We start from the raw sequence: 23,204 nt of genomic DNA, 5'->3' as shown, positions 1-23,204 counted from the left end.
GCAGAGTCTGGCAGATTCTTCAACAAGTTGAATTTGATTCTATCTGGTCCCGGGGCTTTATTGTTACATGATAAGAGAGCAAGTGAGAACTCCACCATCGTAAACGGTGTTTCGTTCGCGGTATTGTAAGGCGACGCGGCGCGGTAGATTTTCTGTGCCGGGGCGGAATCCGGACAAACCTTCTTGGCGAAATCGAATATCCAACGGTTTGAATATTCCACGCTCTCGTTAGTACTGTTTCGGTTTCGCATACGTCGGGCCGTGCCCCAAAGAGTGCTCATCGATGTTTCTCTTGTTAACTTCCGGGGGAAGTACCTGTATTGAATCGATAGTTTTGGATATCTCAGCAGCGTAGCTCTTCCAATCAATGTTTCGTGTGAGGTCATAGGGAACATTGATTGGTGCCGATGGTCTTGAACCAGTGGTGATTGCAATTACAACTGGTAAGTGGTCACTACCGTGGGGATCAGATATTACCTTCCACTTGCAATCTAACCGTAGTGATGTCGAGCATAAAGATATGTCCAGTGCACTTGCTTGCGCAGGTGGTCTAGGAATCCGTGTCATTTCCCCTGTGTTCAGAATTGTCATATTGAAGTTGTCACAAAGGTCTTGAATTGTCGAAGATCGATTATCGTCGTATAGACAGCCCCACCCCGTACCGTGAGAATTAATGTCTCCAAGAAGCAGGCGCACAGTGATTCCTCTTCATACAAAAGTCGGAAAAAATTAAAAAAGTTTATTAAATATTTTCAAACAATGGTTCCTTGGGTAATTTTGGGTCGCTGATTACGAATATGATGTCTACATAGCCCTAATACCTGAAGATATCATGATAGGGAGGTAAATGGGAGGTGGCTGTATGACGGTCAAGACGGCTGTCATGTGCTGAAGAGCGGAACGCGAAACGTTAAAAACAATTTTAAATAATTTAAAGAAAATTTCACGTGGTTACTTGGGTCGAGGAAGGATTGTACAAAATCTCTAAACAATTGGTCCAGTACATTTTGAGTTATGATGGACACTGCATTTTTTCAAAGTGCCTCTGGAGATTCACTATCACTCGCTCAATTTCTAGCACTTTGCTACGCAAACTAAAGAAATCATTCTTCAAATGTTGCCATATACAGTGGAAATTGGTTGACTATTGCCCCTCTCTGTATCGCAAAGAAATCTAAAAATTATTCCTTTTTTAACCAATTTACTTGAAAACTTAAAATTGTGAAATTTGCTTAAAATAAGGTGTTTGGATAAATCAATGTATCGACTATAGTAGTTTTGAATCGAAAGGACACTGAACCGTCAATAAAATGCACAGAACTTTTTTTTATAATTTTAAATTTATGTTCATGCACATATTTGGAGCATGAATATTCATGTAAAATTAAGTCCCACCACACACACACCACTTGTCGTGCTTTCTTCAATGAATTTTTTTATAAATTTACACGTTGATTGAAAATTACAGCTTCATTAAACGGGATACCAATGCACTTTAATGTATTTTTAAACCAATATTGCTGTAAAATAAATGACATGTAATATCACACGAAGGAAACTGTAAAATCGTATGCTTTTTGATGCTCCCATTGAGTACATCGCATTCAACTTAATTTTCAATCAAATTTTTGATTCAAGCTGTGTATGTTTACATTATTCAAGCTGTGTATGTTTACATTACAGAAAAGAATGGGAGTAGGTTCGCCAAATTTTGGAAGAAGTCGATAAAATAACTCCTTGAAAACTACTAAAATATTAGTGTAGTTCGTTGCAATTAGAAAAATTATCCTCAAAAAAAATCTACCAATTAATGTGGGACACAGTGAATAATAAATACAGTAAAGACCCGTTTTTATCAGCCCCATGGTGTATTTTAGGCTGACGAAACGGGGACTAAATCGGGACATATTTCTTTCTCTCTTTAGAATAAACCGAAGCTGTTAGAATATTCTTCTTTAGTTCCTGAAGCCTCATAACTATTTCTGATTATTTAATATAAATTTCGCTTAGAGGGAAAATTTAAAGTAGATTTATCTTTTTATTTTTGCATCTTTGCATGTTTAAGATAAGAAAAATATGGTCAAGAAGGGTTTACTCGGATTCAGCCCTGTTTGTCTGCTAGAGCCCATAGAACATATTTTGATATGAAGCTGACAAAATCGGGTCAAAAAGCTGACAAAATCGGGGGCTGATCGAATCGGGGGCTGACAAAATCGGGGCCAGACTGAATCGGGGGCTGATCAAATCGGGGGCTGATTAAATCGGGTCTTCACCGAATTATAATAGATAAGCAGTATTCGAAGAAGTTTCTTGTGGACGAGTGTAGAACGACTTTGTTTCTACTTACTTGGAGTCAGCGGCCAAAAATTCGGTTTGGTGAAAACTTACTGTCAAAATGGCATTCCGAAACCGTCATCTTTGAAGTTTTAAAAATGTGCAGAATAAATGTTTCAAAAACAATAGTAGCAGACTTCGTGTCTTTAGCGAATTTGTTGAGGCTGTCATTTGAAACAACCTTGTTGAAGGCATGCATACTTCGAGCTATAAAATGATATCTTTCAAAAATAACTTATTATTGTGAGCTTCACAAACTCAAGCTTTGGATAAAATTTAAATTTTATTGTTTATAAAAAGTAGAAGAGATTTATCATAAACAGTAAAATCATAATAGTTCATTTTAAGGGTAGATTCAAATAGCCTAAATATTTTGATACCCTGAACACATAGAGCCTTCATGTCTTCAACAAAGTGGTTTATAATAGCACTCTCGAAAACTTTGCTAAAGACATTAACTCTCGAACTAAGTTATTTCTATGTTTCATAGACATTAAATCAATTCCAACTTCTCTTCCTATTAAATAAAGACCCTTATTACAGTACATCTCTTCAAAAGCGAGCTCAATATGACAGGAAATCTGAGGATTATGATTGATTTTGGAACTCCTGAATGGATTTCTATTGAAATGTTTTCATGCAGGTATTTGAAATTTATGCAATTAGACAACTGTGAGATCTCGATCAATAGATCAGTTACAGATCAGGATCCCATTCCCAAAATTTTTCAAAAATCTTCATGATGTTTAAAACAATAGGTTATCAATGTGCTGATCATATAATTATTATCGTAATATAAAATTAAATTAGTCAGCATCACTAAAATTTTCTCTTCAAACCAATTAATTTTAGTTGGGGGGTGGGGGGATGAAAGGGCATATCCATTAAATTCTCCGAAGATACTATTGACCTAAAATTAGCCGCTTTGGCGTTAATAATAGATTTCAAGTTTTTGGTCTTATTTCTGGCTATGGGAAATGATAAAAATCTTTCGTCCGTATTTAATGTTAAATATCTCCTTTGATAATAGTCCGATTGCAACAATCTATAGCTCGTTCGAAAGGTATTCGTATAAGCTGTCTAAAGATATATAAAGTGTTTATCTCTGTCGTCAATTTCGGCAGTTATTTAAAAACTGCAAAAAACGCCATTTTTACACTTTTAAATATTCATATCTTGGAAACTAAACATCAGAATCAAAAACCATTTAATAGCGTTCTATATGGGTGATAGGCCGTTCATTTAAAATTGGTTTGGATAAGATCGGTTCAGCCATTGCTGAGAAACACGAATGAGTTTGTTCATTACATACACACACAGACACACACACACAGACACACACAGACACACACACAGACACACACACAGACACACACACACAGACATTGTCCCAAATCGTCGAGCTGAGTCGATTGGTATATAAGACTCGGCCCTCCGGGCCTCGGAAAAAATCTTGAAGGTTTGAGCGAATTCTATACATTTCATTTATAAGAAATGTAAAAAAAGATATGAAATGCTCCATTACCTTGCTCAGAAAGGGTGTTCTTTCAAAAAATAATTCAGAATAAAATCATTCATTTATAACTATCTAGGCCACATTGTATATTTTGTTTTAGTTTTATTTTAATAATCGTTTCCACGATTTTCGCTTCAACTACTTTCTCTACATTTCTATTTAAAACTAGTCACTGAACTCAGACTCTGAGCTTTCTTGTTCAATGTGATTCTCCAGTAGTTCCTGTACATCAGTAGGCAACCTGATTTTCTTCCTGTTTTTTCTGCTTTCCGATAAGATGATATGAGTATCCTCCATTGTGGATTCTCGAGACATTTTTCTTGAATGATCCTTTCGTAGCCGCTGATGTGATGTGATTTTTGTACGGAAGGTAGGAGTCTGGTGCATGTTCTCGAACTACTTGATACCCTCTCTGGGACAACTTGGAATCAAGTAAGACCGCTAGAGCCTGATCGTTCATCATTCTGACTCGAATCTATGAAATACACCAAGTTTAAAATAATCGAACTACTGGATTTTGCAAATGAAACATTATTTTACGCCTTGATCTCAACCCGGTCATGCCTAATACGAACTTTGTTTCGATTCATCAACATATTTGCAGCTTCAACCTCTCCATCGGCTCTGAGACTGATTTGTGCTGCAAATACAAGCTCTTCTGTTGTATACTTGCTTCTCAGCTCTGCCGTTTTCAACCGCTTACTTCTGTCACAAAGCTCGTCAAACTTCTTCTCAGGTCTTCCGGGTTTGATTTGCCCGCCATTAGAGGTTACTGGTAGCTCAAATATTAAATATTCTTCCAACCAATCGGCATTTTCCTTGTTGAACTTTTCAACTTTCCGCTGTGCTTTTTTCCAACAACGATTTGGCGCGAAATTCGTCATCGCACTACTAGGTGAATTCAATCGATTTCGTCTCTCATACATGTATCTAGATATTTTATGAAAACATTTTTCTTTGAGTTTCGGTTTAATTTTGGAGTTTACAAACTCTTATTTAATTTAATTTAAACTCTTCTTGATCGAAAAGAAAAAAGAAAGTTTTCTTAACAACTTTTAGCATATTATTAAAATTTATACTCCTTTCAATAAAGAATATCATTTTATTATTGAATATAATTCCAAATACTATTTCAAATCAAAATGCTTATAACAAATAATTTCGAAAATGCATTAGTTTTCGATATATTTTTAATTTTGTTTTAACCAAAACTATTATTTTGTTTGATTACGACCTTTTCATAAGATGTGCGCGTTTCTCTTTCAAAAATAGTAGGTTTATAAAAATGCTCATTGAATTTCCTGTGGCTTTTCTTTTGACATCAAGGTGTTATTGTAAATTTTTTGAAAGCTATCAGAAAACAACAAAAATATGATTCAACTATATAGTTTGATCATCTGATCCTATAGCTGAATCATATATTCATAGTTTTCTTGTAGCTTTCAACTTGTTCCCAATATCGCCTTGATGTCAACGGGAAAGTTGCAGGATATTTTATGAGCATTTTGCAAAACCTTCTGTTCTTGATGGAGAAACACAAATAACTTATGAAAAGGTCGTAAACAAATTGAATAATTGTTATTGCATTTATTGGAACAAAATTTAAAATATTTCGAAAACTACAATATTTAAAAAAAATCAGTGTATATTTTTTCGTGTAGAAGTTTCCATTCCCTGCAACTATTTCTCAGATAGTTTTGCTGTATAAAATACGGTAACCGAGAAATTTTTATTTTCATGCTGCATGCAAAAATTTCTACGCCCTTTTAAAAAAATGCTCTTGTATCAAAATTGACAGAGAAAATCATGGAGATTCATGATCCGAACACAACTGCAAAGTTTTGTTCGATTCGGAAATGGTCATATTTTATGGTCAGCCACTTTCCCATGGAATCCCTCAATTACGTTAAATCGATGTATACCTGTACACTGTTAATACCAAAAAGATGTGGTTTGCGCAAAATTGCGCAAGATGTCATAGAGATCTTCGAAAAGCTGATAAAAAAATCTTCAAAATGGGCCTAGTGTGACATGCGAGAAAGTGTGTGCTCCTATTTGAAAATCGAGATAAAGTTTGTTTCAGTTTCTCCATATATTTTACAAGGAAAGAAAAAATCGAACAATGAGCGCACTGAACTTTGAAATACTGTAGCGGGCCAACCACTCATCCAAACGTCCTGAAATTTTGGCAAATCATTTCTCTTTACAGTATATGTACAATAATATAAAAATAACCTTGGAACAAAATTAAAAGGTGCATTTTTTGACTTTTTCCGCCTCGGCATCACTGTGCGGCGTGCCGCCGATTGCTTGCCCAGAACTATGACTGGAACGCTTGCAGAGCGAATTAACCGCGGGGCGCGGTACCTCCGGTGTCGGTGCCGGCTTCTTCTTGGTGACCAGCCTCCAAGGGTTTACGCTCCCCTACTCTCCCCACGAGGGGGGGGGGAGACTTCGCCAAACCACCTCTAGCAAAGGTGTTTGGCACCTCCGTTTGTTTATTGTTTTTGTTCACTTCATTCATGTTGATACCCACGAGTTGGCCGAGAAAGAAAGGTCCGCCACGCCAGAGCTCCGCAGTAACGTAAGGGACGCTTATTGTGGAGGTTGCCCAGGTACTCCACAGGCTCCGTTAACGATCGAGTATCTTTTTCACCCCCTCGATCACTTATCCCTCGGCACGGGTCGCTTCACGGCTAGGAATTGGGGTTATGACCTATCTTGCTATACGTGGTGACCGCGGCCCAGATCATCACAACCATCCTCCTTTACCAGGGCTTTGGATCTGTAGCTCTGGTTCTCAATAGTTCCAGGTACGTATGTTATTACAGACATGCTACTATTGAGATCCGTCATTCGCTAGCGGAGTTAAATTTTCCTCTGTATCAGATCCAAATACAATGACCTTCCGGATAAAGAAATATACAAAATAGCAACATATTTATACAACTTTATGCAACTGTACATACCGCCACAAAATTAAAACCTATTGAAGTTTTTTTCGGGATTGAAGAGGGGGATGAGTGGCCTCTAAATTTGGAACATATTTTAGAAAACAGAAATAAGTTATTCGATGGAATTACAACCCAAATACAGCAATACCAACAAAACACAATAGCATCTCACAACAAAAAAGAGGAAACGAACCAGCCCTGGAAGAAGATCAGTTAGTTTTCAACAAAGCACAAGGCATTAGGGATAAAAAGAAACCAAAAAACAAAAAGCAAAGAGTTCGGCGCAATAAGACCAAAACTTGTATAGATTACAGGGACATTAGACTCCATAAGTCAAAAATCAAAAGGTTAAGAAAACCCTAATTAGTAACTAACTTTCAACCACCACGATAAAAATTTAACGATTACGTATTTTGAAATTCACAGATCATGCTGCTATCCCTTGCTACCCTAATAACACTGGTCAACTTGGTAAACTCAGAATATCTCACCATCCGAAATTTATTTGAAGACCCCCTTCTTTTGCTTAAACAACACGATTGTAAAATTGAAGTTGGTATGATGAAGATAGTTCACCCACTCAATTTAACTATGATGGAGGAAGTAGCCGAAGCACTTACAACCGCTGTTTACATCAGGACGGCTGGAAATAAGCCATTGGGAGATATAGCTAAAGTCAGAATCAAGAAATTATATACAAATGTATACGGTTTAAAACCTCTATCACGTCCTTGGGACAACGTGGAAATGGGTAGCTGGTTCACCAGATGCACATGACCTGCGTATCATTAACTCAACAATGAATAAACTAATCGACGAAAACAACTCGCAAATCTCAGTCAACAATCACTTGAATGAAAAATTACAACTATTCACTAACTCCATCAACGAAATCGCATTCAAAATTAATCAAGAAAAATCCATTACGGAGGATCTTGATACAGCAGATTTCTCGGGTTCTGGCGGATCGGTATTCGGCCGTGACAGAGATATCGAAATTTGGCCCTGGTAAGCTTCGGGTGGTTGTTAACAGTTTGACTCAGGCAAACGATATTGCTGGCTACGGGCCCTTTACGAAGGAGTACAGGGTGTATATTCCAGCTAACAGGGTTGAAGTCAGTGGGGTCGTTTCCGATTCGAGTCTGAATTGCGAGGACCTGCTAAAATATGGGACTGGCTGTTTCAAAGACCCCATGCTTAAGCCAGTGAAGATCCTGGAGTGCAAACGTTTGCATTCAGCATCAGTCGCAGCTGACGGGAAGAAAATATACGTCAACTCAGACTCTTATCGGGTGACCTTCGCCGGTTCTGCTCTACCCAACTACCTCCTTTTTGACAAAGTTCGTCTACCTGTTCGCCTCTCTGTGCCGCGGGACGTGAACTGTACTAATTGCAAACAATTGGGACACACAGCCTCCCATTGTAGCAATAAAGCCCGTTGTGGGAAATGCGGTGGGAATCATGCGGATGATTCCTGTGGAAGAGATGTCGAAAAGTTTCTCTACTGTGGGGAAACCCAGAAAGGCTTAAGATAGCTACGCCACCAGTCTCTACGAACATCTATACCAACTTGTCTACTGACGAAGGCGACTGTGATGAACCCCAGGAGGGAACATCTTCTGCTGTGCCAAGAAGCAATAGAAAAAGGAGGAACATTTCCTCTCCCAAGCTTCGTCGTAAAGGCCAGAAGGTCATGACCCCCCTAAAATAACTACTCAAGGAAGTGCTGGTGCAAAACCGAAGCAAGTCGCTCCCGGTCTCAGTAACCTGAGCTCAGAAAATGAGTTCCCAGCACTTCCAGGAACATCAAAAACCCCAAGTGTTCCCATATCTCAGCCAGAAAAAGAAAACAGCGCTTGCTTAATAAATTTCTCTGACATTGTGAACCGTATTCTTACAGCTTTAAATATTTATGACCCCATTAAAAGCATCTTGATAAGCTTTCTCCCCACAGTAAAAACATTCTTGATGCAGTTGACTGCGAAATGGCCGCTCCTTTCAGCGATTGTATCCTTCGATGGCTAATTGATCGAACGAGGTCAAGGATTTATTTACTGTTCTACAGTGGAATTGCAGAAGCATTATCCCGAAAATCGATTCCATTAAAATCTTACTAAATAACTTGAAATGCGATGCTTTTGCACTATGCGAGACATGGCTTACTTCAGAAATAGACCTACACTTCCAGGATTTTAACATTATTCGCTAGGATCGAGAAGACTCTTACGGAAGAGTACTTTTGGGGATCGAAAAGTGCTATTCTTTCAACCGAATTGAAGTTGTCGCTTGCCAAACCAGAATTAAAGGCAAAGACCTTTGCATTGCTTCCACCTACATTCCCCCTAGAGCCTCAGTCAGCCACCGACGGCTTTGCGATATTGCGGAACTCCTCGCCGCACCGAGGCTAGTTTTAGGTGACTTGAACTCCCACGGTATGGCATGAGGTTGCCTTCATGACGATAATCGATCTACCCTACTCCATGAGCTTTGCGACAACTTCAATATGACCATTTTGAATACGGGTGAAATGACACGGATTTCTGGCCCTCCAGCGCGTTAGAGCGCCTTAGACCTGTTCCTCTGCTCGACATCGCTGCGGTTAGATTGCAGCGACCATCTGCCAATCGTAATTAATATTGCTAACGGCTCAGGGCCACCGAATACAATCAATTTTTCATATGACCTCACACGAAATATAGATTGGAAGAGCTACGCGTCTGCGATATCCGAAAAAGTAGAATCGACGCAAGAGCTTCCTCTGGAGAAAGAGTACGGGTTCTTGGCTGGCTTGATTCTCGATACCGCGATTCAAGCTCAGACTAAACGCGTACCAGACGCGTGTACGCGGTGAAGGCCGCTTCGTATATGACCTTCCGGGACGACGGGCTGCTAGCTAGCTACCGACAGTACGCGATGGCGGAAACGCGCATGAACAGTTTGATGAAAGCCAAAAAACGTAGCTACTAGCGCAGGTTCGTCGACGGACTAACGAGAAAAACATCGATGAGCACTCTTTGGAGTACGGCCCGGCGCTTACGAAACCGAAACAGTACTAACGAGAATGTGGAATATTCAAACCGTTGAATATTCGATTTTGCCAAGAGTGTTTGTCTTAATTCCGCCCCGGAACAGAAGATCTACCGCGCCGCGTCCCCTCACGATAACGCGAACGAAACACCGTTTTCGATGGTGGAGTTCTCACTAGCTTTCTTGTCATGTAACAATAAAGCCCCAGGGCCAGACAGAATCAAATTCAACTTGATAAATAATCTGCCAGAAGACGCTTATTGAATTTATTTAATATGTTTCTTGAGGATAATATTGTCCCTGATGACTAGAGGCAAGTGAAGGTCATCGCCATTCAAAAACCAGGATGCTGTTGTTGTTCGAGAAAATGATCTTGCTTCTCCTCGACAAGGAAATGGCTTACTGTCAGAAAAACAATTTGGTTTCCGCAAAGGCAAAGAGACGATTGTCTTGCGTTGCTCTCACCATAAATTCAAATGGCATATGCTAGCAAAGAGCAGATGGCATCAGTTTTCCTAGATATAAAGGAGGCTTTTGATTCAGTTCCTATCAAAATTCTTTCAGGGAAGCTGCACCAGCATGGTCTTTCACCGACTCTAAACAACTTTTTGCTAAACTTGCTGTCTGAAAAACATGCATTTTTCGCATCGTGATTTATCGACATGACGAATTAGCTACATGGGTCTTTCCCAGGGCTCATGTCGAAGCCACCTTCTCTATAACTTTTACGTGAATGACATTGTCGAATGTCTTGTCAATTCCTGCACGCTAAGACAGCTTGCAGATGACGGCGTCTCTATTACAGGTCCCAAAGCCGTCGATCTGCAAGGATTATTGCAAAATACCTTGGACAAATTGTCTGATTGAGCCCTCCAGCTAGGTATCGAGTTCTCCACGGAGAAAACTGAGCTAGTCGTGTTTTCTGGGAAGCGTGAACCAGCGCAACTACAGCTTCAATGAATGGGTCAAACTATTGCTCAGGTTTCAACTTTCAAATATCTCGGGGTCTATTTCGACTCTTAAGGAACCAGGGAATGTCACATTAGGTATCTGAAACAGAAGTGCCAACAAAGGATCAACTTTCTCCATACAATAACCGGAACATGGTGGGGTGCCCACCCACCAGACCTGATCAGGCTGTACCAAACGACGATATTGTCGGTGATGGAGTACGGGAGTTTCTGTTTCATCAAACTAGAGCGAATCCAATATCGTTGTTTGCATATTGCTTTGGGTTGCATGCACTCAACACATACGATGAGTCTAGAAGTGCTGGCGGGCGTCCTTCCGCTGAAAAATCGATTTTGGGACCTTTCATATCGATTGCTCATCCGATGCAATATCTTGAACCCGTTAGTAAATGAAAATTTCGATAGGATTGTCAAGCTCAATTCCCAAACCCGATTTATGTCCTTGTACTTCGATTACATGGCACAAAATATCAATCCTTCCTCATACTATCCTAACCGTATCAATCTCCTCCATGCTTCTGATTCAACTGTATTCTTCGACACCCATGAAAGACGAGATTCGTGGAATCCCGGATCACAAACTTCCGCAAGTGATCACAAGCATCTTTCATAGTAAATTTCGAGAAGTCGACTGCAACAAGATGTTTTACACCAACGGGTCACGCCGCGACGGCTCCACTGGCTTCGGTATATTCAATCAAAACCTCACCGCCTCATTCAAACTCAATGATCCTGCTTCGGTTTACATCGCAGAACTTGCTGCTATTCAGTATACCCTTGGGATCATTGATACTTTGCCCACCGATCATTACTTTATTGCCTCGGATAGCCTCAGCTCAACCGAGGCTCTCCGTTCAATGAAACCTAGAAAGCACATTCCATATTTTCTGGGGAAAATCTTGGATCGCCTGCGTGCTTTGTCTGGGAGCAATGCGAGGGAACCCAAACTAAGGTATTCTTGTACGAACTTACAAGATTACCTTAGTTTGGGTTCCCTCGCATTGCTCCATTCCAGGTAATGAAGAAGCGGACTCTAGCTAAGGCGGGCGCTTTACAAGGTGACATATATGAAAGACCAATTAACTTCAGCGAATTTTTCAGTATTATTCACCAGAGAACCCTCGAATGTTGGCAAACTTCATGGAGCAATGGTGAACTGGGAAGGTGGCTACATTCGATAATCCCTAAGGTATCGACGAAACCTTGGTTCAGTGGGATGGATGTGAGTCGGGATTTCATTCGCGTGATGTCTCGGCTCATGTTCAATCACTACACACTGAACGCTCATCTCCGACGTATTGGGCTCGCGGATAGCGGTGTCTGCGCTTGTGGCAACGTGTTGCCGATCCGTATCTGAGCCGTACTACGAAGTCGTCTGGAGGAACCCCTGCCAGCTCGAGGAAGACCGCCCGGCGTCCCAATACTTGATGCATCCATCCGAATCTGTAACCCTTGTCGTTGGTCCCCGATGCCGGAAACTGAAAGTTTATATCTACCCCCCCCCCTCTCTGCCAGCCTTGTCTACCCTCTCTCCCATGTCTCTGATACACAGATGTAGGACTTGACCCCCCCCCCCTCCTTCCTACCAATGAATATCTTCCCAAAACTTATGTGCCCCCCTATCTTCTAGTTTTAGTTGATCAATATTTAATCTCGTTAAGAAATGCCCAACAGTACCAATACTTAAAAATAGCCCTAATTAATCCCCCCTAATCTTAATAAAATTAAACCACTCCCTCTAACTATTTCCAGTTAATATGCTTGTGAAATGTTCCGCTTAGTTAATAATTAATTGCTCCAACAATCTCCCTTCTAAAAATCATGAAGTGCATTGCTATACAAAAACACACAAAACGACCCCTAATCTTACGAATATTATATTATCCCCTATTGTATATGTATAAGTTAGTTGCAGTTTTTTTGTTTCATTATATAAAATCAAAATAATATTGAAATGTGTAACCCCCTAGTTTTAAGAAATTCAAAATGTAAAACAATGAAAAAAGGCACCTTTCAGCTAACGCAAACGCCTTATCCCCTTATCAAATAAACGAATTGAATAAAATAAACTATTCTCAGTTTTATTGTCTAAACGAATTTAACAAAAAAAAAAAATACATTCAGCTGCTTTTTAGTTCGACAATGGGCCAACTAGCGAAGGTCCAACTAAAAAGCGGCCCCTGTTAAAAATTGTCCATCCAGCGAATCACGACTGTGTTAGTTTCAACATTTCATATATCCACAATATGTAGTATACAGTAACTGCAGTCAACTAGTGAATAAAAATGGACGCACCGTTATTTTTAATACAAAAATATTCACTAAATAATGATAATACATACAGTTGAGATCAATTATATTGTCCATTATTTGAGGTAGACAACTCTATTTTATATTCTTCTGAAAGAAAATTGTTGATAAAAAGTCTACTAGTTAAGTAATGAAAAACAATTAGTGTCAGTCAACAAACTCCTGAGAAATGTTCTTTTTAAGTAAACATTCCAACATTCATTCATTTTTTTTAATTTACATGTTATCGTTAGGTAGACAACCCTGTTTTCATATTTTTTCAGCGCACCATATAAGTAACACCTTTTCTACATTATATTTGTGTAACTAAATGGTACTGTTTTTCTGTAAAATAATTATGTGGTAAGGTTTTCCTTACAAAACCGCGACACATATAAACGATCTAAATAGTCAATTGACAAACGTGGCTTCATGCTTGATATCTTGTAGAAAACCCATCTATGACCGCATACCGCATTCAAATCGTTATAACTTTCGATTCCGTCAATGAAATATTTTCAAACTTTCAGCGGATATACTTGGTTACTATATCTTTCGAATAATAAGTACCAAATAAGTTGACAAATATTTTTATATATTTAAAGATAGGACCAAACCCGTGGGTATTTGCTGGTATCCTTATAAAACGTGTAATAAAACTTTGCATCGCCATGACAATAGTTAGTGACGTGAACAGATGCATTTGTATTGATAACATCCCCTTTGACCAGTTTTTGACATCTGTCAACTCAACCAGCGAATCACGAATGTACAAAATTTCCATCAAAAACCGTACCACAACATAAATTGATCTGAATCTGCAAATACCTTCATATTTTTGAATATTGAATTTATGATTTTATTTTTCCATGATTTGTAGTTTGCGTTCGTTGCATTAAACCAATAATGTATAGAAATCGATAGGTCATCGTTTTGAATACAAAAATATAGACTAAATAATGATAATATATATAGTTGAGAATAATTATGTTGTCTATTATTTGAGGTACACAACCCTATTTTATAATCTTCTTAAATAAAATTATTGATGAAACGTCTACCTATTTTTACCATTTTTTTGTTAACCATTTTTGTTAACGACCTATTGAGTCAATTTGTCAACAGTTGTTACGGCATTTAATTAGTAAGGGACTTTAAATTTTTAATTAAATGAAATGCCGTAACAAAACGAGTGGAATTCCTGAATGGCCGCCACTTCCGGATTTGCATGGATAAGCGCAAAAAAGGTGTCGTGAAATCCCAACCACTCTTGGTAGTCGCCGTTGAATTCAGGGAGCGAAATTGTTGGCAACTTCAAACCGGCTAGACCAGAATGGGACAGGGGGTAGGGTTTTGTAAGGGCTCAGATCTTGGATTGATTGCAGGAGGTAACTTTGCAATAAGGCCAGCTTTTATTGAAAAAAATTAGGCTCAAAATCAGAGCGATATTGTAGGTTCCTCACCATACCTTCATTCTCGGTTTCCAGATCCTCAAGAGTTGCTTGTGTCTCTTCCAGCCCGTGCCAGAGTAACTCAAGATTTTCTAACCGGATTGCCACTTGCAGCACGTCCCGGTCAGCCGTGTACCCCTGCAGGAATTGTTTCGCTCGATTCAGTGAAGCGAGCAGTGTCATGCGCCTTGTGTTGAGCTGCTGCTTGCTTCTCATTTCACTCATTGCAACAATGTTCAATATCCCCAATCCACGGGGTCAGGGGAAATAGCAAAACGAAGCTCGTCTGTGAAAATAAGACCAGATAGCACTGGCGATATAAGGGGTAGATCTTGGAAAGGTACTAACCTTATCCAAGGCAGAAATTTGCCTTGTATGTTTGAAAAATTCAGCCAAATGTTGTAAATCCGAAATCAACGTACGAAGGTGTTCTTGTTCGTTGCACAATACCTCCGATCAAAATGGCAGCACAGCAGCTCCAAGTTTAGACTGCTGCCTAATTTGATTAGGCCGTGAGTTGGACAGCAAGCGATTTTTTTCCAACTGGGTTCAAAGGCGGCTAGTACATCAGTACACGAACAATCGAGCCCTTTGTTTCCGGTTGGCGTTCAGTACTGGCGGTGACTTCCTTTGTTGGGTCGAACAGTTACACAATAACGTTTAAAAGGAAAGGTGGAACTCATGCATCATGCAGGTCGAAGATCCTGGTCACGGCACCAGTATGTTGCGTAGGGAACCAGAATCGCCAAAGTTGCTCACCCTTTCCTGCTTCTCGCTATCATAGGCCGAAATGCCACTCACTGAACGACAGATACCAAGTCAATTACACAGCGCGTAACAGTGAGCTGCAGCTGAGGAATTTGAATCGGGTAGGCTACCGTGTCAAATAATGGACAACTTGTCGCGGTTTGCGAACAGGAAAAAACTTGCACCTTTATTTAAGCCGAGAATACTAAATCGATTGACAATTTATTGATGCTACTTCTTCGATGACTTGGTTGTAACTAACGGGCTCTTATGAACTAAGTAGATGTGAAAGGCGGAGAGAGAATCATGAACCTTCGTCTTGAATCTGTGATGAGCGAGAGCAATGTCATGTATAGCAGTAATGGTGAGCTGCCTCACTAACGATTATTGATCTCATCTCTCATGTCGACTCAACTCGCTACCAATATTGCTCTGACATACAACAGCTGGTTTCGATGAGCTGTGAGCCGAACGTTTCCAATCACAATATGGAATAAATTTTTTAATAATTTTTCTATGAAGTGAGCCTGCAGCCATCTTGCGAAATCCTGGGATCTGTGATTTTTGTAATAAATCACATCGCCCATCGTCAACTAGACAGGTTCGCCAGGTTGCATCTGCTCAAAGATCTTTGGTATTGGTTTATCACTTGGTGGTGGTTCACCTTATTGCTGTTTGTAGTGAGGCTTGAGGTTAAACAAATCGATTAACACTTTGGGTTTGTAATAAAATATGTTCTCTGATGGGAATTTACCATCTGACGACAAACAAGTATTTCTGTAGTACATCAGAAACAAATTAATCATCAATGTCTAATCTTTTGATTGTAGGCTCTAACATAAAACGTTTGAGAACATCCTTAATGCTCTGCCTGTTCATTACTGGGAGGATTATAAGGAGGACTTGATTCCTTGCCTTTCTAAAAAGGTCATAAAATCGCAAGAATTAAACGGAGGACCGCCGTCAGTAACCACTACATCTGGCAATCCAAATCGATAGGTCATCGTTTTGAATACAAAAATATAGACTAAATAATGATAATATATATAGTTGAGAATAATTATGTTGTCTATTATTTGAGGTACACAACCCTATTTTATAATCTTCTTAAATAAAATTATTGATGAAACGTCTACCTATTTTTACCATTTTTTTTGTTAACCATTTTTGTTAACGACCTATTGAGTCAATTTGTCAACAGTTGTTACGGCATTTAATTAGCAAGGGACTTTAAATTTTTAATTAAATGAAATGCCGTAACAAAACGTGTGGAATTCCTGAATGGCCGCCACTTCCGGATTTGCATGGATAAGCGCAAAAAAGGTGTCGTGAAATCCCAACCACTCTTGGTAGTCGCCGTTGAATTCAGGGAGCGAAATTGTTGGCAACTTCAAACCGGCTAGACCAGAATGGGACAGGGAGTAGGGTTTTGTAAGGGCTCAGATCTTGGATTGATTGCAGGAGGTAACTTTGCAATAAGGCCAGCTTTTATTGAAAAAATTTAGGCTCAAAATCAGAGCGATATTGTAGGTTCCTCACCATACCTTCATTCTCGGTTTCCAGATCCTGAAGAGTTGCTTGTGTCTCTTCCAGCCCGTGCCAGAGTAACTCAAGATTTTCTAACCAGATTGCCACTTGCAGCACGTCCCGGTCAGCCGTGTACCCCTGCAGGAATTGTTTCGCTCGATTCAGTGAAGCGAGCAGTGTCATGCGCCTTGTGTTGAGCTGCTGCTTGCTTCTCATTTCACTCATTGCAACAATGTTCAATATCCCCAATCCACGGGGTCAGGGGAAATAGCAAAACGAAGCTCGTCTGTGAAAATAAGACCAGATAGCACTGGCGATATAAGGGGTAGATCTTGGAAAGGTACTAACCTTATCCAAGGCAGAAATTTGCCTTGTATGTTTGAAAAATTCAGCCAAATGTTGTAAATCCGAAATCAACGTACGAAGGTGTTCTTGTTCGTTGCACAATACCTCCGATCAAAATGGCAGCACAGCAGCTCCAAGTTTAGACTGTTGCCTAATTTGATTAGGCCGTGAGTTGGACAGCAAGCGATTTTTCTCCAACTGGGTTCAAAGGCGGCTAGTACATCAGTACACGAACAATCGAGCCCTTTGTTTCCGGTTGGCGTTCAGTACTGGCGGTGACTTCCTTTGTTGGGTCGAACAGTTACACAATAACGTTTAAAAGGAAAGGTGGAACTCATGCATCATGCAGGTCGAAGATCCTGGTCACGGCACCAGTATGTTGCGTAGGGAACCAGAATCGCCAAAGTTGCTCACCCTTTCCTGCTTCTCGTTATCATAGGCCGAAATGCCACTCACTGAACGACAGATACCAAGTCAATTACACAGCGCGAAGCAGTGAGCTGCAGCTGAGGAATTTGAATCGGGTAGGCTACCGTGTCAAATAATGGACAACTTGTCGCGGTTTGCGAACAGGAAAAAACTTGCACCTTTATTTAAGCCGAGAATACTAAATCGATTGACAATTTATTGATGCTACTTCTTCGATGACTTGGTTGTAACTAACGGGCTCTTATGAACTAAGTAGATGTGAAAGGCGGAGAGAGAATCATGAACCTTCGTCTTGAATCTGTGATGAGCGAGAGCAATGTCATGTATAGCAGTAATGGTGAGCTGCCTCACTAACGATTATTGATCTCATCTCTCATGTCGACTCAACTCGCTACCAATATTGCTCTGACATACAACAGCTGATTTCGATGAGCTGTGAGCCGAACGTTTCCAATCACAATATGGAATAAATTTTTTAATAATTTTTCTATGAAGTGAGCCTGCAGCCATCTTGCGAAATCCTGGGATTTGTGATTTTTGTAATAAATCACATCGCCCATCGTCAACTAGACAGGTTCACCAGGTTGCATCTGCTCAAAGATCTTTGGTATCGGTTTATCACTTGGTGGTGGTTCACCTAATTGCTGTTTGTAATGAGGCTTGAGGTTCAACAAATCGATTAACACTTTGGGTTTGTAATAAAATATGTTCTCTGATGGGAATTTACCATCTGACGACAAACAAGTATTTCTGTAGTACATCAGAAACAAATTAATCATCAATGTCTAATCTTTTGATTGTAGGCTCTAACATAAAACGTTTGAGAACATCCTTAATGCTCTGCCTGTCCATTACTGGGAGGATTATAAGGAGGACTTGATTCCTTGCCTTTCTAAAAAGGTCATAAAATCGCAAGAATTAAACGGAGGACCGCCGTCAGTAACCACTACATCTGGCAATCCAAATCTAGCAAATACCCCCACAAATTTCTTTAAAACTTTCCTAGCATCAGTTCCTTATTTCATCCATTCAATATCGATCCACTTTGAATGACTATCAATGACCAACAGAAATGTTCTGTGCTCAAAATGGAAGAAATCGGCATGAATTCTGCTAAATGGTTCTGCTGGTTTGGTAGGGATCCACGCAAAAATTACTTTTGGTTTGGGAACAAGCCATTCTCCTGCAAGATTCGCAATCACTGACATATTTTTCAATGTCTGAGTTAATTCCAAACCAAAATACTGGCCGACGAGCTAATTGTTTCATTTTCACAACTCCAGAATGATTGGCGTGTAATAATTTCAAAATCCCGCTATGCATGGAATTTGGAATCAACACCCTGTCCTGAAATAACAAACAATCCCTGACAATTTCCAAATCAACACGATTTGAGAAAATGTGTGTATAACGTTTGTCTATTCCTTCAGGCCAACCATTCTGCATAACTTTAACAACTTGTTGTAAAAATTCATCTGCTCCAGTCTCGTTGGCAACTTGGATAAAATCTACAGGAAATTCCTGGCTAAAATTAATACTTTTGACAGTTTCTCTATCAAACTGTGCTTGAACTGCCTGATTCAATGGAAACCGCGGACAGAAATCAGCGTTTCCCATCTTTTCAGACGTCGTATATATATAATATCGAAATCATAAATAGCCATTTCCAAAACATATCTTTGTAATCTGGTTACAAAGATAGCATTTTCCCAGCTTTCCCGAAAATTCCAACGAAAGGCTTGTGATCAGTGTAAACAACAATCCTCTGACCATATGAAAACTTGTGAAACTTCTTCACAGTGCAGACCAATGCTAGAGCACCGAAGCCGTGTGGTGTCCGGCGGGCTGAAATCTTTTTGCACTATTTCAACCAAGAATAGAACCTCTGGGAACTGCTCCCATGTCGTAAGAGGCGACTAACAACATGCTAGGAGTTCCTAGGCCGAGGTTTTGTTCCGTACCGAAGACTTAATCTGGGCGGACCTTAAGGTTTTCCATATTACCCTCTTTCCAGTCTGTATTTAGTGAATCACTGACATATACCTTTTCTGATTCGCCTTTCTTGATTGTGTACCAACGTTTTAAGTTTCTTCTGGCGGTTGTATATTAGCCGTAAATGACGAAATCTAATTCTACACTAAGTAACAGAATATATTAATATACCGGCACTTCCACGCCAAGGTTTAACTTCCAAAGCTTTGGCTTAAAAACCGTTTTTAAAAAATGGAAACTTTCATGCAGGAAATTTATTGAATTGGCCTAAGATGGAGCTGTCGAATTTCACAAAAAGCTTTTTATGTTGCAAGTGATCTGTAGTTGTGTTAAATTAGGTATTTTTCTATTATATTTGGAACCGTCTACCGACAAATCTACATTTACGAATACCTCCAAAAGTGACTTCTTGAGGTCTCATGAAGGCCTGACACTAGCTTTATGATACTTTTGCTTTTCTAAACAGTAATAAAAATCTCAACATTCAAGAACTTCACTTTGTCAGAAAATGTAGGGCCATCGGAAGCTAAAACTTCGTAAAATCGCACTCCTGGTCCTTTTTTCAGTGCAGTACTCTACGTCACTCGTTCAAATTTGCACCGCTCTTATGGTAGTCGGTATTTGCTAGTATTACTGTTCTCCCATCCATTCTGGTAGTCAAACGGTGGGATAGCAAAATTCTTACAAGTTTCCTATCTCATGCCTCCACGCGATTCTAAGTCTATTGATGACATTTGGTCCTTAGACCGCAGAATGAGAGGGTGCGAACAGAATGAGAGGGTGCGAACAGATCTAGTCGAGAAAACATTGCCGTAAAAATGAATAGTTGATCGGAAATTAGCCCCAATACGACTAATCTGACTAGTATCTATGAACACGGCTCAATACGTATTGAAAATTCGCCGCGTCTGTTTTTATGAACCTAATTTAAAGCTCCGTTATTGCTAACAAGCCCGTGCATCAGATTAACAATCCTTTATATTTCCCTTCAGTGTTCGGTATTATCGCTCGTATACTTGTATTCCACAAACAATCCGATATGGAAAAAAAGAAATACTTTCCTTGATTTATAACATCTCGCGCTATTTTTGCCAGTATAATATGCTGTCACTTGGTAGTTTTCAAGCCAATAAATATATCGTAGAGAAGAAGTAGCGAGTTCTGTCCAAATACTGTTGCAATAAATAGTGATCCGGCCCATTACGCAGATAAGATTAGCTTTTCCAGGCAATACTCCCACGATCGGCTGTGTGGAGTTCAAATTGTTTTTGTTTAGGGAACATAGTATACTCTCGGTAGCCGGCTGCCCAGAGTTTAAAAATAACCAAAAACTAAACAAGATCATCTCTTTTTCGAGTGATCGTGCACTCGAAGACTAACTAAACAACTACCTAATAAAATATGCTTTACAGGTCGCATCGTTTGCTTGGAGCGAATCCTAGACCTGATACCCTTCCGCGACACCTATGGAAGAGTCTGATGAATCGTCGTCCTTCCGTTAAGTAGGTGGAGCATCAACACTTCCTGTCTACCTTATCCTTTATCCTTCCCCGTGAACGATGGAGATGGGGGCGGCCGGCAATGATGGCTATCATGCTGTTGAGGTTTTAATATGGGTCGGATTGGTATGAATTCCTACTTACCACTTCCTAAGCAACTCTTATTAGATAATCAGCAGTCAAACATGATGAAGTCAGTGTGCAATCCGCCAAAATCATCGTCACAACGCAACGCAACGCAACGCAGACCAATGCTAGAGCACCTAAATAAAGTATTGAATACTTCATTTAGCTTTATTCAAAGAGAAAGAAGTAAAGGAGATAGATTTTTCTACACCCTTAACCTCATGTGCAATCACTCCTCCTAGACCATAACCTAAAGCGTCCGAAACAACTACTATTGGTTTCATAGGGTCGTAAAACTCGTGAATATTAGCATTAAGTAGCTCATTTTACACATAACGAAAGCCTCGTCACTATTCTCATCCCGCACAAACTTCACGCCCTTCTTCAATAGCCTATACAAGCAACTTATCTTCGAAGACAAGTGGGGAACAAACTTTCCATAATAATTGACGAGCCCTGAAAACGAATTCAACTCCGTCACATTCCTTGGTACTATAGCCTCTCTAAAATAGCTAGTTTATCAGGACAAGGAAGCAACCCATTCTTCGAAATAATATGGCCTAGATAAGGTAAAGATGACACGAGGAACTTACATTTACTCCAATTCACCTTAATGTTTGCCTGAGCTAACCTATCTAAAACGGCAGAAACTTTCTTACGACAGTCATCTAAATCCTTTCCAGCTATGAGCACATCATCCAAATAGCAGCGTATATGTTTCAATCCAGCCAACACCTGGTCCATCACCTGTTGAAAAATCGCCGCACTCGATGAAGCACCTTGAGGCACAGGGCACAGAGAACTTTACAACCCGCTAAATCTGCGAAAATGCCCTGCGCTAAATGTAAAGGATAGCTGTTGGGAATAATTAATTTATTGATGATTGATCTATTGAAAATACAGCAAAAAATTCTCAGCTAGATTTGGTAAATGTAAATTATTAATCTGAGAAACCCCTGTAAAATATTCTTTCCAATCTGGATAGAAAACGTCAAGCCATTTATGTCCCATTAATGGCACAAAGTCATAATTACACTCCAATACAAACAATGGCAATTCAAATTCAATGGTCCATAAACGAACCATAACGTCAACTTTTCCTAATAGATTTAGCTTCGAACCATTCACCACCGCCAATTCCCTATTGGTTTTCTGTAAGTCAAACAATTTCTCATATAAAATAGAACCAATAACAGAAACATCCGAACCGCAGTCAACCTCCATTTTAACCAGCTTGTCTTGAACAAGTAACTTCAAAAGGCATGGTTCGCTTATTTTATTCATGGAGGACGCTGTCATACATAAAAAATCACCTATCGCTCTCAGGATTGGCCAAATCAGCTCGCAAACGGTTGAAATGTTCGCCGATTTTCTCATCGCCAACTAAAAACCTTTTCCTTACTATGATCAACAAACTTTACCGAATTCCGCTCCCTTAATTCCGCAAAAACGCACTTTTTATCCGCATACCGTCCAGCTCGTCGAAACTCACCACTCCTGCTTCGCCCTTGCCGTTTATAAACAGCACTGCGACTACGGCTCCTGCTCTTGTCATGGCTGACCTTTCTGTCGAACGTTTCTTTTCGACCCAAACGTTGCTTTACCGAAGCTACTTGGCCGCCTTGTCGATCGCCGATCATTCGAGCCCGTGGCCCAGCCAACTCCCAGTTTACAATAAATCTTTCGACCGTTGCCAAACTAGGGTTCTCCTCATTCAGTAGCTTTTCCTGCAAAGATTTATCGAAAACTCCCATCACAAACGCGCAGAATTCGGCCTGCAATTTTACTGCTAGCACGAAATCTTCTGCCTTCTCGTTTGAACCTTGCACATAGTTATAAAATTTATAGCGCTGAATCAAGTCTGAATCGAGCTTGTCAAAACGCTCACGCAACTTTTGCGAAATATCACAATAGCCAACATTTTTAAGGCCATTCTTCGAAGGATACAACAGTTTAAGCTGCTGGTAAACTGCTGGTCCACTCAACTCGACAAAGAG

At 39.8% G+C, this 23,204-nt stretch overlaps 1 protein-coding gene across 2 annotated transcripts in view; it reads left to right on the top strand.

Annotated features, from left to right (window-relative positions):
- LOC131683118 (uncharacterized) overlaps nucleotides 1-23,204 on the top strand; it is a 472,644-nt gene that overhangs the window by 26,439 nt on the left and 423,001 nt on the right. The window contains exon 3 of one of the 2 annotated variants that reach the window (XR_009304375.1): nucleotides 21,891-22,024. The exons of the other annotated variant lie outside the window; for it this stretch is intronic. The gene's annotated coding sequence lies outside the window, so the exon portion shown is untranslated. Of the gene's footprint in view, nucleotides 1-21,890; nucleotides 22,025-23,204 lie in introns of those variants that run through there. 2 annotated transcript variants of the gene reach the window in all.

Source organism: Topomyia yanbarensis, chromosome 2 (genome assembly GCF_030247195.1).
Source record: "Topomyia yanbarensis strain Yona2022 chromosome 2, ASM3024719v1, whole genome shotgun sequence".
NCBI lineage: Eukaryota > Metazoa > Arthropoda > Insecta > Diptera > Culicidae > Topomyia > Topomyia yanbarensis.
The sequence above is the reverse complement of the archived record's forward strand: the minus strand, read 5'-3'. Positions and strand labels throughout refer to the sequence as shown.